Genomic DNA, 17,417 nt, shown 5'->3' with positions numbered 1-17,417 from the left:
AAAAAAAAAAGAATCTAAACATGGGAAGCTGGAAACACAGCAGGCTCATAGAATGGCAGATGTTCTAAACAGCACTCTGACCTCAGCATCAGCCCTTAAGGCATTTGGATCTAGCTGAAGAACCCATGAGAGTATTTTAGGCATGGAAAGCCAAGAATACTCTGGCAAAAAAAAAAAATGACCTAAATGAAAGATCTCTGCAGGTGAGATCCCAGCAGAAAGAACAGGTCATCAAAGAAGGAGGTACCTTTCTCTGAAGGAAGGAGAGAACTTCTACTTTGACTATGACCTTGTCTAAATAAGATCAAAGTCAGCGAACTCAAAAGGCTTCCATAGCCTTGGAAACTCATGACAAAAGCCTAGGAAGATTATTGAAGCCATAAATAAGAGTGTCAAATTGTTAAGTCAACAACAGGAGTCACTATGCATTTACTCCCCATGTAGGATCTCTGTCCTTAATGTGTTGTCTAATGTGAATTAATGCTATAACTAGTACTCAAAGAGTACTTTACACTTTGTGTTTCTGTGTGGGAGCAAACTGTTGAAATCTTTACTTAATGTATGCTAAACTGATCTTCTGTATATAAAGATAATCGAAAATGAATCTTGATGTGAATGGAATGGGAGAGGGAGCGGGAAATGGGAGGGTTGCGGGTGGGAGGGAAGTTATGGAGGGGGGGAAGCCACTGTAATCCAAAAGCTGTACTTTGGAAATTTATATTTATTAAAATATAATATGCATTTTCTATGAACATTATGAAGACCCCTCATACATATGAATATGGATGGACTTAAAAATTTTTGTTCCAAATATACTTCTTTTGGGGCTGGCACTGTGGCGCAGTGGGTTAAAGCCCTGGCCTGAAGCTCTGGCATCCCATGTGGGCACCAGTTCTAGTTTCGGCCACTCCTCTTCCAATCCAGCTCTCTGCTATGGCTTGGGAAAGCAGTAGAAGATGGCCCAAGTCCTTGGGCCTCTGCATGCGTGTGGGAGACCTGGAAGAAGCTCCTGGCTCCTGGCTCTGGATCGGCACAGCTCTGGCTGTTACTGCCATATGGGGAGTGAACCAGTGGATGGAAGAACTCTCTTTCTCCACCTCTCTCTCTAACTCTTTCAAATAAATAAAATAAATCTTTTAAAAAAAATAAGCCTCTTTTAATTCCATTTTCCTTGAATGAGACCCTGTATTTATAAACTTTTCATTAGTTCTACCTACTTAATCTGGTATTGAAAGCTTGTTTCTTGGAAAACAAAACTATTTTACTTGGTCTCTTTGTTATGCCTTCCTTAGGACTTTCATTTTGCTCTCTGTTATTGAAGGCAAAGCTCACTCTGGTATACACTTCATATTTGATCGTTTTTCACCATTCAGAAGCCTAAAGCTGAAGTTTTATGGTAAGTAGAAGGCTGCCAACTGAAGTATTTTGAGCTGCAGAGAAAACATGTTGTAAATTAAGAATGAAACGGTCCATGTACATGATTTCCTCAAATAGAACATAATCACTTTCATAACTACTTAAGACATAAATTTAAAGATTAGAAATTTATATTTTCAAAAATGCTTCATTCAAAACACCCCAACTGAGATTTATATTAAATGCCATTACAATATCTTTGTTTATTTAACTTCCACATTTGTATGATGCATCCCATCAATCAATCACAACTCCTCCAAATGCCTTAGCCCTTGTAAGAAAGTATGCACTTGAGTCTTAAGCCAAGCTTGAACACTAAGGCAAGATAACATGCCACTGAACCTGGCAGGGTGTCAGAAGAATCAGAGAATGATGTATTGGAGGGCCACATGTTCAACAGACTATGGGTCAAGGATGCAGTATGAACAGGGCAGAGTGGAAGTATCCATCATTTATTAATGGTCATCTCTGTTCCATACCTCACAACATGAACTACAGGGACCAGGCCAGGTGTATAACTTGAAATGTCACAACTTAGCCTTTTGTTCCTTTATTGGCCACTGGAAAAGATGAAAATATAGAAACCATGTAAATAAGATAAGGGGATTAGGCTCTTCTTTCTGCTTAGAAGCCTATGTATAGAATAAACAACTGAATACTAGATAGTTAAAAAAAAATTCAGTGAGCCCAGAGATAACTAAATATTGGTTAAAAAAAAAAAAAAAAAAAACTGTGGTGCCTATTGCACTGTGTTTGGGACTTCGGAGTGATTTGTGTCTCTATTTTCAAATAGCATTGCGGGGGGTAGATACGACTTCTGGGTACCTGCAGAAGGCCTTGTTAAAATGTACAGTACCGGCTGGTGCCATGGCTCACTTTGCTAATCCTCCGCCTGCGGCGTCGGTACTCTGGGTTCTTGTCCTGGTTGGGGCACCAGCTCTGTCCAGCTCCTCTTCCAGTCCAGCTCTCTGCTGTGGCCCGGGAAGGCAGTGCAGGATGACCCAAGTGCTTGGGCCCTGCACCCGCATGGGAGACCAGGAGGAAGCACCCGGCTCTTGGCTTCGGATTGGCGCAGCATGCTGGCCGCAGCAGCCATTTGAGGGGTGAACCAACGGAAGGAAGACCTTTTTCTCTGCCTCTCTGTCTCACTGTCTAACTCTACCTGTCAAAAAAAAAAAAAAAAAAAAAAAAGATCAAAGTCTTGAGCCCTGAGTCAGTATTTTCAGAAGTTTTACCTGAAATATTTCCAATCAGCATTATGAAAGTTAAATTTGCTGCCAATGAGAAATAAACTCTGATTTTAAAATCAAATAGTATAGCATTTAAATTTCACTTTAATAATTGTACATGTTTATAAGTTGCAGTATGACAACTCAATACATGTCTGCCTTGTGTACTGATCAAAACAGGGTAATCAACATTTCATATTCTTTGATGTTACTTTATCACAGGAGGTTTGGAGTTTCTTCCTTTTATTTGTTCATCATAACAGAATGATTACTCGAAGTGATAGGCTGCTTACTCATTCATTATGAGATAATAAACAAATATAATAGATATGTATTGGTATACTTGCATCTACTGCATTTACTACTATTACAATCTAGCCAACTGAAACTTAATGTGCATTCGCTATGTGGTAAGCATATTCTGGGCACAGAAGGAAAACATCAGTATATAATCACTGTCAGTGCTTGGAGAGTCCAAAGTCTAGCAAAGTTAAAGTTGTAGCTGTAAAACAGCTAGTATTTACTGACACTTGATGGATGTCTGCCTTTTTACTTATTAACCCTTTTTTTGTCTTAAGATAACTTAATTCCCATTTTTCAGTTGGATAAAAAGAACAAAGAGATTATGTAAAATGTCCAGTGCTACAAAACTTGTCATTCATAGGGTCAGGCTTTAAACCTGGGGATTTTGACTTCATTGACTACGTTTTTATTTCTTGCCATCTTGCCTATGAGAATTATGTGAATTGATAAAGCTGTAGACAGAATATGATGAAGATACTTCATTGAACAGTGACAGTGGAACAAAATTTGACAAATGAGTAGCAGTTTACCAGGTGCACTATAATCTTAATAATATAACAGATAAATACATTCTTTCCAATTGATGCACTCAATGAATAATTGATTAATGGAGTTAATTTTAGAAAGCATTGAACTAGGTAGTCTAAAAGCTCTAAATTAGTGATGACTCTTGGTTTTAAGAGGGAAAATTTCAGCGCAAAATATATTTTGAACAAGGGGATTTATGAGGTCATATGCAAGTTTCTATCTTGATGCTTCAAAGATATAACAGAAACAATGCCTCTCTGTGTTTTCAGTCTAATGAAGTTATTTTTTCCATATCTGGTGCAAAACACAGACAACCATAACTTAACCATTTTCTGGGACTAAAATAACTTCTACAGAAAGAGCACTATGACAGACATTTTCAGCACCTTGTTCTTTCTCCTGGGTTCACAGGAAGACTCCTTGTCTAGACTTTTGCCCACACTGTTGGAACCATGATTGAGCTCTAGTCAATCAGTTGTGGGAGGAAATGATCTATGTCACAATCAAACCAGGCTTATAAAAATATTTTTCTTTGTGTCTTGCAGCATCTTCATGCTTGGGTGCAGCAACCTTGAAGGTCATGTTTCTTAAAGCTTACCCTTCAAACAGGAAAAGTGTGACTCCACCCAAAAAGGACTTTTTGTGGCCTATAAATATATCTTTATTTTGTTAAGCTACTGAGATACCAGGGTTTATTTATTGCTGCAGTATATCCTAGCCTGTATTGATTTAACTACTTGACTAATAAAGTCACAGAGATAACTCAGTGGACTTGCATGTCTTGCCAATCAATCCCTTAATTAAGTATTATGCCTAACAATTTTGAAAAATTTGATTGTACAAACTCCACTTGGAACCACCCAAAAGTAAACCAAAAGAAATTTTGGAGGATTCATAACACAGAGAAATGATGGAAAAGAACAGCGTTTTCTATATAACCTGTATCCATTGCACCTGTAGTTATCTCATTGTAACTGACATACTAAACATGGCTGCCAATTTCCTAGGTCACAAATAATCTTTCCCTGCATTCTTTCAATAGATCTGAAAAGACAATCTTTCTAATAATAAGTCTGTGGCCTATTTCTATGACGTAAACCATTCAACCTTTTTTTTCTGGCTGTAATTTTCTTCTTACTAGCATCATATTTCATATCTCAGAGTTAATACTGCTCAATTCAGTCATCTTATTCAAATATAGAAAGGCTTTATGTACATTTCTCATTTTTACTAAAATTGTCATCAGACTTTGTTTTTATTAAATATTAATACATTTGTCTTCAGTAAAAATTAAATTTCTTTCCTTGCAAATCCCATGAAAGCAGAAAGTTAAATTGAAGGGATTTTGACTGGTATTGTTTTTTGAGGAAACCTCATCTATGTTAGTCCTATTCTGGGGCCAATTTTTATTGCAGAACATATCTTTGCATTTACAAAGTAGGCAGGGAATGTCAGAATTAAAGTGCACAGAAAAGTGTGGTGCTTCTTTGTACTGTGGGTTGCATAGTACTACTAAAGAGACCCACAAAATCATGGTTTTTGTCACCTTATATTTCATACTTATTAGGAAAAATCTGCTTTTGCCATTTGCAACAAGCTTAAAGGTAAGCCCCCTGCCATAGTCTGGGCTACACCTCTCTTTTGAACTCTATTATGTTTCTTCATTCTCCAAAATTGTGTTTGGACTCTAGAATGGCACTGTGCTGAGTGCTCCAAAGATTTTCAAGTATGAAGAGTCATGGACAACAAGACTTGCATGTCTAATTGTCCAGGGCAGTAACATAGGTAATAATTTGCAGGAATTTAGAACAAAAAGAAAAGAATTGGGATAATTCTTTAAGCAACTTCAACTTAAAAAGGGAACTTAAAATTACATGGATCATGGGTTGTTCAAAGCTGACAGAATTAAAAGATAGTTTCTTTTACTAGAAGCATGCAAGGGTAAACTTGGAAACCAGATGGCAGGGTTTATTTCAAAAGATGTTAGCATTATATGAATGATTGGTATTATTATTATTATTGAATTAGTCAAAAATGTATTATTAGTGTTCCAATGCCAAGATTCTCTGTGACATATTATCCAACATGCATTAAACATAAATAATGTCAAACACTATAATAAGCTTTCTACATGCCTAAGCACATTTGTTGTTCACAAAAAGTCTTTGAGGTAGGAACTGCTATTGTTTTCATATGTGTACATGTATGTATGTACATACGCATATAATGTATTCATAAATTTTCAAACCTATAGGAATGAAAAATAATCATTCCTCTATTCATTAACAGCTCCATTTCTCTCCCTAATCATACTTTCTGTTGCCCAAACAATTCTCGAGTGCACTCATACTAACACTTCTCAAGTGTACCTCAATAGCAAGAATACTGTAAGATCCATCTGTTGGTATCAAGGATAGTCTCTTAATAAACCACAATACCAGACTTATATGAACAGATTGATGTTAATTCGACTACACTTGTAGCTTATAATGTTCTGCCCACTTTCCACTTCCAATTATTTGAAAAATAATTATGACTTTTAACTGTAGTGTCCAGTAAACATCTATATATTTACTTCGGCTGTTGTGTTATGTTAGCCTTCTGAATCTAGACTAGACCACTCTTCACTTTATATTTTTCATGGTACCGAATCTGTTGATGATAAGAGTTCATTTGTCCTATAAAAGTTCCCATGTTATTTGCTGACAATTTCATAATTATGATAGTTCAGTGAAATGCAGTACATGCACATGGTAGAAGTACTATAACACCTATTTGAGAAGGCCATAAATATTCTGCAAGAGTTCGATGCTCAAAATGCATCTCAGTAGGCAAATTTTCTGATGCCCTCACTAGTACAAATATAGTTCTTCCCTGCCCTCTCCTCTGACACTCCAAAACCTGGGATTTTTTGAGCATATCCTATATAAAGTTGTTTTTGCCTTGTGCAACATAAGTATGCATGGCCATTAACTGGGATTCAGCCAGTGAGTAGCTGAAGTGTGTGCCCTGCAGTTCCAAGCACAAATTCTAACATACAGGGAAAGCACAACTAATCATTTGGAATAATGGAAGGAAAAGCATGAGATCCAGTGACCAAATTCATCACTTGCTAATTATTTTAAGTTTGTCTTCATTACAGTAGTGATTGGAGATGAAAAAACATATTACTATTTTTTAGCTCCAGGTGGGTTAAATTAGGCAACATTCATTGGTATACAGAATAACAATTTCCATAAATATGAAAAGTAACTGTAAAAACATGTAAAATTAAAAAAAGAAAGTTAAAAATTTCAATGCATACAATTAAAATACTTTAGACATCAAAGGATATAAACCAAATTAAAAGACAAACAGAACCATGGAAATACTTGCCAAAATATTACAAAGACTATTCTCTAAATAGTTTAAGTTACAAATAAGAATTATTCTAAAATTCTAATAGGTAAGTAGAAAGAGGGAATAATGTGATTTACAGATAAAAGCGTATGAATAAAAATTTTTAAATATTCAATTCTATAAATGTTTAAAAGCATTAGTTATTACAAAATGAAATATTTTATCTAAAGATATTCCAAGATTTAAAAAAATTGTTTGGTTCCAAGAGCACAGCCAAATTGGAACTTTCATTTACCCATGGTGTAAATCCATATTTTCTTATTGTTCTGTAAAAATTTTAAAATTAGAAATATGTTTTCAACAGCTTTAGCAAAGTTATATGATTTGTCTCATTATGTCAACTCCTAGAAATCTATCCAAAAGAGGAAAGTCTATCATTTATACAGATATTATGCAAATCATAAGCAAAGGAAATGATTAAATAAATTTTCATGTAGCTCTAACCTAGTCTAATGTTTTCCTTTTTAGAAATCCAAAAACTATTCATTAAATTGGAAAATGTTCACGTAATGAAATACAGAACATACAAATATAGTATATTAATTATGAATTATAAACACAAGCATTTATTAAGTAAACATTCCGAGATTAATTCTGAAATCTAGTTTCTGGGATTTAATTTTGTTTTGTTTTTCTTTTGGTATAGCCTCCAAATTATTTCCAATAATCATAGTTATATTACATTTGAAATTTATTTAAAAGTGTAAATAAACTTTAAAAAATATTTAAGTATGGCTGTCAAATAACCTTAGTAGATCATAAAGTAGTAAGTATAAAACTACAGTGAAAGTAGCTAAGGAACTACTGTTAAAAGAAGAACAAAGATCATAGCTTAGAAAACTGTTTGGAAATGATGTATTGGAGTAAAGAAAAGTAAAAGAATAGCTTAAGGGTATATCCAATTGGACGAAATCTCTCAGAGGTGAAAAAAAGTCAAGTTTGCTCATAGGTGTGGGAAAATAGCTAATAAAAATGGACTTATGAAGTTACAAGAAAGAATGCTGACAAATGCTGGGTCCAGATTTTATAGAAGTCAGAAATTAATAAGGCACGGTATGCTGTAGAAGGTGGTTAGAGACACAGAGCAGCATTTCAAGGCTCCAGAAAGATCTCCATGTTATTTGGAGTTGGTCCCAGGAGAGAAGGAACTGGGGCTATTCTGTGATTCAGAAGTGGAATGGATGACTTAAGAATACTGACAACTGCTTATAAGAGCAATTATAAGGGGGAAAAAGAAAGACATTTAAACGGAAGTAAAGGATTGCTGATAGCAACAATACACTAAACAAAATTAAACAATGTGAGCACATAAGTAGATATCAAAACAGTTTTTTGTAATTTCATGTGGCAATGTAGTTTAGACATGTTTATATTTTTTTCTTGCAAATAGAAAAAACACCTATACATAAATACATAATTCTCTTTACTTATAAATGTATTTATGGTATATGTATATGTTTTGATTTATACATATGCACAGATTTGGGTATGTTTTCTAGTTTACTCTAGTAATACATATTATACATATATTCCTCTATCTGTGATGAACAAGGGAATTTACAATGTGTTAACAATAAACATGGATGAAGAGGAATAGAAAGACAAAAAGCCAGGACTTCAGTGCTTGGAGACAGGGGAATATTAAGCTGCACATTAGAATAATGCATATGAAATTATGGATCAGTAAGATTTAACCAGGATGGCAAGAACTATGAGGAAAGAAATTCCATGTAAGTAAAACTGGTTGAGAAATGTACCCAAGCTGGATAAGTGAGAAGAATTTCAAAGATAGCAAAATGTTCATACACAGTGTGAGGGGCATGGCTGGATGTATAAAGAGATGAGAGATCTGTGCGTATAAAAAAAAATCCAGATTTTCTCATAAAAGTGATAAATCATTTTAACCAGTGAGACAATTAGTGTTTTAGAAAGACTAGACAGAAAAAGGAGGGTGACATGGTAGAAGAGATGTGGTTGTTAACACAAAATCCTAAGTAAAGAAACTGCAGTAGGAAACATGAGACTTGATGAGTTACACTGAGGTGTGGGGAGCGGAGCTAAAGGAGAACAGAAAGCTGGATGCATTCAGGGTAATCAGAAGGCAGTGTCAACACAAAGGACAGTTGAATGGGTATCACAAAGCAGGAGAGACAAAGAGGGTCACATTCTAGATAATCAGCATCAATTGTGAGTTGCTAATTTGAAGGGTTGTGGGCTGAATGCTTGTCTCTCAAAACTTCATGTTGAAATCCTAACCTCCAATGTGACAGTATTAAAGATAGGGCCTGTGGTAGGTAATTTGGTCATGAAGACTGAGCCCTCATGAATGGGGTTAGCGGCCTTATAAGAAGAGACATGAGAGGACAGTCTTAGTCTCTGTCTCTCTCTCTGTCTCTATCTCTCTGTCTCTCTCTCTGTCTCTCTATCTCTGCTGTCTGCTACATGTGCACACAACAAGCAGAAAGAATGCCATCTGCAAACCAGGAAGTGAGACCTCACCAAAGCTCAAATCTACTGGCAAATTGATCTCAAACTCTCCAGCCTTTAGAATCGTGAGGAATAATTGCTGTTGGTCCTACCCAGTTGTGGTAATTTCTTATAGCCACCATGGCTGAATAAAACAGGGAAAATGTGAAGACAGAGACATTGGCAAGCGGAGAATGAAAAAATTTGAGATCAATAAGATAAAAAACAAAAAGACACACACTTGAATTTGGGATCCATGCTTGAGTTAATGAAGTCAAAAGAGGCTGAAAATGAGTCCAAACCATGGAAAGATTTGGAAAGCGGAAATCAACATGGCCTCTTCTCAAAAGACAGAGACCCACACTTTGTGTAGGAAACCATCCAAAAAGATGACCCAACAAAATTTGTCAAAATATGTAAACTAAGAGTTTAAGTCTCAATCCCAACCTGCTGGTAAATACATCTAAATATATTCAAGGTACACTAGCTTCAATGTTCATTATAAGCCTTCAACTTGAAGATGTTCCAAGTTCTGTTCATTCCTGACCAAGGATAATATTCCAAATATGACTATCATCTTGTATAATGTAGTCATCAGCATAACAGAAGGGATGACCAACTACTCAATTGCATGTAAACAACTGCTTGTCAGAATTCATACTTGCTGGTTGAATTTCAGATCTGCTGTTCATTCATGTCTCCTATTAAGTCATGTGTGATATATCTCATTTGGTGGTATATTCATAAATTTTCTCAAGTTACTGAACCAAGAACTACTATTTATGCCCTTTCTTTTTCTGACCATTAGCCAACAGTATTGATTAAGAATCCCTTGGTGATTCTTATACTTGAAAATGCCTCTTTAAATTTTATCTTTTCTATTTGCTTCATCATTTCTTACACAGACAATTGCAATAGTCTCCTTTCTGGTCTCAAGTCCCTTCAACCCTATGTCTCACTAGTTTTTGTGTGGGTTTCTTTATTTCCCTTTATCTGTCTAGAAAATCTGACTCATAATTCAAGAAATAAATCACACATCAATTCCAATGTGACAACTTCCTGCAACACCCATGACTAGATAATCAGAGCTAGACAAGTGCTATTGATGACTCATACCATCCTATGAGAGCAAAATATGCATATTGTTTTACAATTAGACATGATTTTTTTAAAGATTTATTTAGTTGAAAGGTAGAGTTAAGAAAGCAGGGGCAGAGAGAGAGAGAGAGAGAGTGTGTGAGTCTTCCCTCTGCTGGTTCACTCCCCAGATGGCCACAACGGCCAGAGCTGCGCCAATCCGAAGCCAGGGGCCAGGAGCTTCCTTTGGGCCCCTCCCATATGGGTGCAGGGGCCCAAGGACTTGAGCCATCTTCCACTGCTTTCCTAGGCCATAGCAGAGAGCTGAATTGGAAGTGGAGGAGCCACTTCCATATGGTACCCATATGGGATGCTGGCACTGTAGGTAGTAGCTTTACCCACTATGCCATAGTGCCAGCCCCATTAGACATGATTTAGATAGCTTGACATCTTCAAGGGTGAAATTAATCACACCCTGGAAGTGAGTGAAAACTATATAATAGCTGCCATACTCTCCTTCTCCTCTTCCAGTTTGTCAAGATTCCATTGCTTCCAGATCTTCTGAGCTGCTGTATACACAGTGTCTACTTCACTATAGTAATGTGTTTCATCGCCAGTCTCACCTACTATGTTAGTTGCAAAGAACACCAACTTCTTTTTATAAAAAACCCAGGTTTGGAGCCAGTGCTGTGGTGTAGTGGGTAAAGCTGCTGCCTGTAGTGCTGGCATCCCATATGTGTGCCGGTTTGAGACCTGGCTGCTCCACTTCTGATCCAGCTCTCTGCTATGGCCTGGGAAAACAGTAGAGGACAGTCTAAGCCCTTGGGCCCCTGAACCCATGTGGGAGACCTGGAAGAAGCTTTTGGTTCCTGGTTTTGGATCAGCGCAACTGCGCCCGTTCCGGCCATCTGGGGAGTGAATCAGCAGATGGAAGACCTCTCTCTCTCTCTGCCTCTCCTCAGTGTGTATAACTCTGCCTTTCAAATAAATAAATAAAGCTTAAAAAGAAAACCAATTTCTATCACAGTGTCTGGTACTTATTGAAGGAATGACTTGAAACAGGAAACAAGGAAGATTTAAACAGAGAGAGGTAGGGAGGGAAGAAAGTTGCATAGAGGTGATTCTAGATTTAAGATTATGACAAAAAGACCCAAGTAAATTTTTCCTGAGGTAGAATTTTGAGTTGAATTCATCAACTCTACATGGCTACTTGATTTTCATAAAAAAATATACCCAGGAATAGGAGGATTGGCAGAGGATATGGTGGAAGTTAGCATATCATCCTACAAGTAGGTGAAAAGTACCAAAGATGGGAAAGTCTATTATAAACACCTGGGATACTGCCATTCACTCTCAGGATGAAGGACATTAATGCTCTCCCCTAAGTAACAGCCACCTAGCTGTCTTGGCTAAATGACAGCAAACATTTGACCATTTTGCAAATGGTGGCAAACTGTTTTGGCTTCCAACTATTTTCTCTCAGTTAAAGCAAATCTATACACAGGTTGGCCACAACTCTTGAGAGACATTAGCAAGATCCCTTATCTAGATAACTATATAACAGGAAGGATGCATTCCATCACCCCTCCCAGGTAGATAAGAAGAGCAACTGAACTGAGATGTTTAAAGCAGGAAGTAAAGCAGGCCCTGGATTCAGGCAACCTGGGTTCGGATCCCAGTGTTGCTACTCAACTCTGTGAGTTTGGACAGGCAGATTATTTGCATCTTCAACATCAGAGAACTAAGATTAAAGCAACTTTGTTCAGTGGCATTATTTTAGAACAAAATGAATAACGAGATCAACGAACATGGAACCTAGCACATATTAGGCACTCAATTTAATGTCATGATGCTGATGATAGAAAACGTGTTGATACAAACATGCCAAGCTATAGAGGTGCCAGAACTCTTGCTTTCTCAATCCACATTTTCCACCCACACACACTTCTGGAAAAACACGGATGCCTATGGATGCAGGGTTGTGTACGCTTTTGAGGAGTTATTAATGAGAGTCAATTCACATCCCTGATTGACCCTTTTCACTAAGAGCCCAAACTGAATCCTAGAATCCTATCCCTTCTAAAAACCTTAAGATTTCACTCTCTAGGTTGAATGGGAACATTTCCTACATACCTCTGCAGCTGATGCAGAATTTCATACTCAAGGAGTGAGAGTATCTCCCACGGAATGCAAGGTTTCTTTGGTTTCACCTTCCTCCCTTGACCAGAAACACCTTGTCCTGGTAAAGAAAAGCAGAAAGTCTCACTGTGTTTATCATGTACTTTGCAATGATTATTCAGTTATCAATGTTTAAACTATAGTTCAAAGAAAATATTATTGTCCTATTTTAATGATGATTTCTGGTATTCCTGTCAGAACTGTTCATTTCTATAAGGAAGTCTTTGAAGTCAACCTGACTTCATATTCAAAAGTCATGAATAATTACCCTTCAGGGAAGAGCTTTATATTCTTCATTCTTCTATAATTTTAAAGATTTATCTAAGAGATCAACTCTGAAATCCATGATTACTGATACTTTAACAGGTGTTGGTACATATGGGGTCACTGCATTAGCAATAAATCAACTTTCAGTATAGGAATTCCAGACCTGTAGAAAGTCCTTTCGCCTTCTCCATGAAACCCATCTGGGATCCTCACGGAGAGGACTAGCGTGTGCTCCCACGCAAGCCAGTTTCCCTCTGGATCCCACTGCTACTGCGCCATACAGCTCTCAGGGCCTGTGGACCCCTGGTCAGGAAAGGAAGCACATGCCCATCAGGTGCTGCTTCCCCTGGCAGCACCCCGGTCCTCTTCCTCCGCACAGCTAGGGGTGCATTACCAGAAAACACAGATTTCCCCACTCAGTAAGAGGGTACTCAAGAAATGCTGCTTAGTCCCAAAGAGTTACAGCGGTTTCAAGGCAATAGTTCTTCCCGAGGTTTTATCTTGCTTTTTTTTTTTTTTAATTTGAGGACCTCTGTTCCACATGCAGTTAGGATGACTTGTATAGGGGATGGAACAGGAACACAGCCAAGTGACAGACTCCATGCAGTAGACAGAATGATTCCTTCTGTCCCACAGCACAGCCTCTCTCCGCCTCCCTCCATCTCCCTTTCTCTCTCTCTCTCTCTCTGACACACACACACACACACACACACACACACCCCTCATGGCAGCCGATACTGATAGTGGTTTATAGGATTCTCTATCTGACTTAGCCGATGCTCTCCCCTCTATCTTCCAGCACACATATTTTCACACTACTTAATCGCCAAATGCTATATTTTCCTTACTGTTCTTTCAATCCATAGATCCTATTTTTGCTATTTTAAATATTGTATGAGATTAGTTACCTTCATTACCAAATGGGACACCAATGAAGCCAAAATCTTGAGTTCAGTTACCAAGATTTTAGACTCTAACCATGGCACACAGAAGCGATCATCTCCATTATTAGATGGAGTTTTATGGAAAAGGGAGTGCTCTGCAGGCAGTTCCAGGGACGCCTGGTGTTGACTTGAAGCTGAGTTTAGTGACCACACAATGGTACTGGCTCTGCCACTGAGCAGTGGGAAAGCAGTGGTTAAACTTCAGATCAGCAAGCAGAAACTAGGAGAGAACTTCAGAAATGTTGTGGATAAAGAGAAGTAGAAGGTGAGTTTGTTTTGGTGAAAATAATTTTTTAAATCCATGCAGTTTCTTCATAGTACAAACTTTCCATGAACTTTGGAAAACACCTCATGTGAGAAGATCAAAATTTAGGCCCCTGATGTGACAGAATAGAGTCTACCATTAATGAAATTCACTGGGAGGGAGAACAAGCTACGTAAAAGCAAACAAACAAACAAACACTGTGAAGGTTAAGCATTTTCACTGACTTAAAAATGAGGGTGAATTGATTAGAGGGCTTTTCCAGTAAGGAAATGATACTTCCATATTACAAATTGTTTCATTGATTCACACACTACTGATGGGTTCTAATCATCAGCGATGAGTTGTGTGTAATACAAATAGCAGCTCGAGCGGAATCCAATGTGAAACAGGGAACTGATGAATCCCCAGGCAAGCAGAAACGACTTGGCACCTAGAAGCTGGGGCCATTCAGGTGAACCAAGCCCTGCCTCCGCCGTTCTGGCAGTGGATGGTTTCCCCACACTCTCCGCTGCTTCATCTCGATTCAAGACAAAACCTGCTTCTCAAAACGGGAAATTTCCACAGATTCTAAGGGTGAAGCTAAATCTCTTGCTAATTTTGAGTCAAATTTACTTTCTTTTAACTAGAACCTCAGGCTTATGAATTTTATTCAGCATTTTATAGTCTTAAGTATTTTTTATTATACCCCTGATGCTAAGGAAAACAGTTTGCTTTAATAAATTCTTGATTTACCAGTCCAATAAACTCACAAATAAGTGGCAAGAATAAGTCATTCTTAGACAGAAACCAGTAGTATAATTATCCCGGGATAGCCATGGCTCCTTGATCATGCAGCAATCATTCTATAAGGCTTGAGAGAATTTAATACTTTGACAATGAGAGGATATATTCTGTTGAAAACAATTTTGTGTGATGTTTTGTAGACAATATGAAAATAGCTTTCCTATGGACAAGTGCAGTATTAAACTTTCATGAGCTTAGTTCAGCTGCAGGACAAAATGTCTTCTCTTCTTCCTCTTTCTATTGTATATTGTCACAGTTATCACATTCATGAAGATAATATAAATGATAGAGAGCAGACACCATCTTTTCTACATTTCTAATTTGCTTACTGTTTACTTAAGTATTTCAAGAGTGCATTGTAGATAACAAATAATTAAAATCATTGCAAAACAAAATTATCTTTGGGATTTGCTTTTAGCAAGAACAGGAAACAAAAGAAATAATAGAAAATCGATTTGGTTTCATGCCCTGGCTATCCTCAATAGAGTTGGATGCTTCATGGAATGTGTAAAACAGGGAGCAATCAGACAAGTCTGAACAGTTAATGAGAGGGAATCAACCTACACGTAACTAGAATTATACCACATGGCTTTATCTACTCCTTGTGGAGAGGAAGCATGCATTGAGCTGGTGCTAACCTATTCATGTTGAGCTGTTGTAATGGGTTTGTTTGCTGAGAGCTGCATACATGTCAGGCACTGAGCTAGGAATTGGTCACTGCTAAGCAACAGGAGGTGGAGGGGCTGCGATTCCCTTGACTGCAGTCACATAGAAGATGAGGTTAAGAACAGGCACACTGCCTACTTCATATAAGGTAAAAATGGCTGAGCAAGGAGTTAGGACATAAGCAGCATTTTAAAATCCCACCCTTTAACAGTAATTCACAACTAAGTCATGACGAGGCTGAATAATTATAATCTCCTCTCTGCTCATTGTCCCGATTTTTCCTCTTTCTTTCTCGTCTCAGGCCATTCCAATTTATGTAAACGTCCGAGTATTCTACGTTTCCTGCAACTGGATGCCACCTAATAGGGGGGATAAGGAGCCGCAAGAACAGCAGAACCCGCCTCACGGTCTGATCAGCAGAGCTGCTGGGTAGATGTCTGAATTCTTTCACTGAATGGATACGGCTCTCCCTGAACACGCATCTCCTGAAGGCTGCACAGTAGCCAAGGGGATTCTTCAACTCATGCCACCAGTCTGGTTTCACCAGTAAGTCCCTTTACACGGAGAGGCTTGCCACTAGACAAGCTTGCAAGCGTAATGTGGTGCCCAGCAGGAAGAAAGTCACTGTATAGGGGCATGGCAAGCTAAGCCACGGCCTGTGATGCCAGCATCCCACAGTCTGGTTCAGCTCCCTGCCAAGGCAGCGGAAGATAGTCCAGTCCTTGGGCCCCTGCCATCCATGTGGGAGACCCCAAGAGGCTCCTGACTTTGTCCTGGTCCGGCCCTGGCCGTTGAGGCCATATGGAGTGTGGATGGAAGATCTTGCTCTCTCTAACTGTGCCTTTAAATAAGTAAATACATAATTTAAAATGAAAAAAGAAGAGTACTTTTATAGAGAAACTCTTTGGAGCCTGTATTCTGTCCCAGATAAGCAGACAAAACCAGGGTGCGTAAATTTTTAGAACCCAGCCGTTAGTGCCCGATATAACCTAGACACTCATTGAAACAGTATCATTTACAATATATAAATATTAATTAAGCTTTATGGAGTGGCTTATGTTTATCATTTATTTGCATTACATTTTATTTTTCAGTGTTATTTTTATTTATATTTTTAGGCAATAAAAGGCACAGAAATTATGAATTTCTTAGCTGGTGACTGAGATTCTTCAAGAGGTGTGTCTTACTCCAGGACTTTTAAATACTAATCTGGTAAGCTTTCCCCCCATAATCCTAAAGACTAGAACAGCTCCTTGGACTGATTAAGACACAATAATGATCTTTTTGTTTGAGATTGACTAAGTAAGCATGTAATGGTTGTCAGAGCTACCAGAAAGCGGTTACTCCTATATATAGAATTTCGATTCAGTCTGGATGGCTGTGTTAGACGTGGTGATGGCAGGGACAGAAAGACTGTCTACTCTACTCCATGATTACAACAGTTGGTATCTATTGGCCCCTTCACCCCTTTCCTTAGCTGCATATGACAACTGAAATCCCGGTGATGAGACTGCCAAGCCCTGTATTGATGTGCTCTGGGCAGGGTGAGTACGATTCCACGAGGTGCCCCCTCCCATCCTGTGTATCCAAAAACGGGGTCTACAGACTTTATTAGCAATTAATGGGGCATTTAATGTTCTCCAATTTCTCTGTACTTATTGCCTGCCCCAGGGTTGACACAGACAATTAAAAAGAACCACAAAGGCAGCACGGCTCTCTTCTTTCATCAGGGTGTGCATCATCAGGGAATTTTAATTCCATCTCTAGGAAGAGAATTCAGATGACACTAGTCTTGAGGAATCTAAAAATGTGGTCCTCATTTTCCTTAATTCTACTTTTCCTGTCTGGAAGAAACATGCATTCCCAGGTCACCAGTTCCAGGAAGTCCAAACAAGA

The 17,417-nt window shown here is 38.1% G+C and overlaps 1 long non-coding RNA gene across 1 annotated transcript; it reads left to right on the top strand.

The window, feature by feature from the left end:
- The first annotated feature begins 1,241 nt into the window (after positions 1–1,241).
- LOC127484243 (uncharacterized) lies at positions 1,242–16,733 on the top strand. The gene is made up of 3 exons (XR_007911123.2): positions 1,242–1,396; positions 15,823–16,067; positions 16,640–16,733. It is a non-coding gene; the product is annotated as an uncharacterized lncRNA (long non-coding RNA).
- The last annotated feature ends 684 nt before the right edge of the window (positions 16,734–17,417 follow it).

This window comes from Oryctolagus cuniculus, chromosome 15, assembly GCF_964237555.1.
Source record: "Oryctolagus cuniculus chromosome 15, mOryCun1.1, whole genome shotgun sequence".
NCBI lineage: Eukaryota > Metazoa > Chordata > Mammalia > Lagomorpha > Leporidae > Oryctolagus > Oryctolagus cuniculus.
The sequence above is the reverse complement of the archived record's forward strand: the minus strand, read 5'-3'. Positions and strand labels throughout refer to the sequence as shown.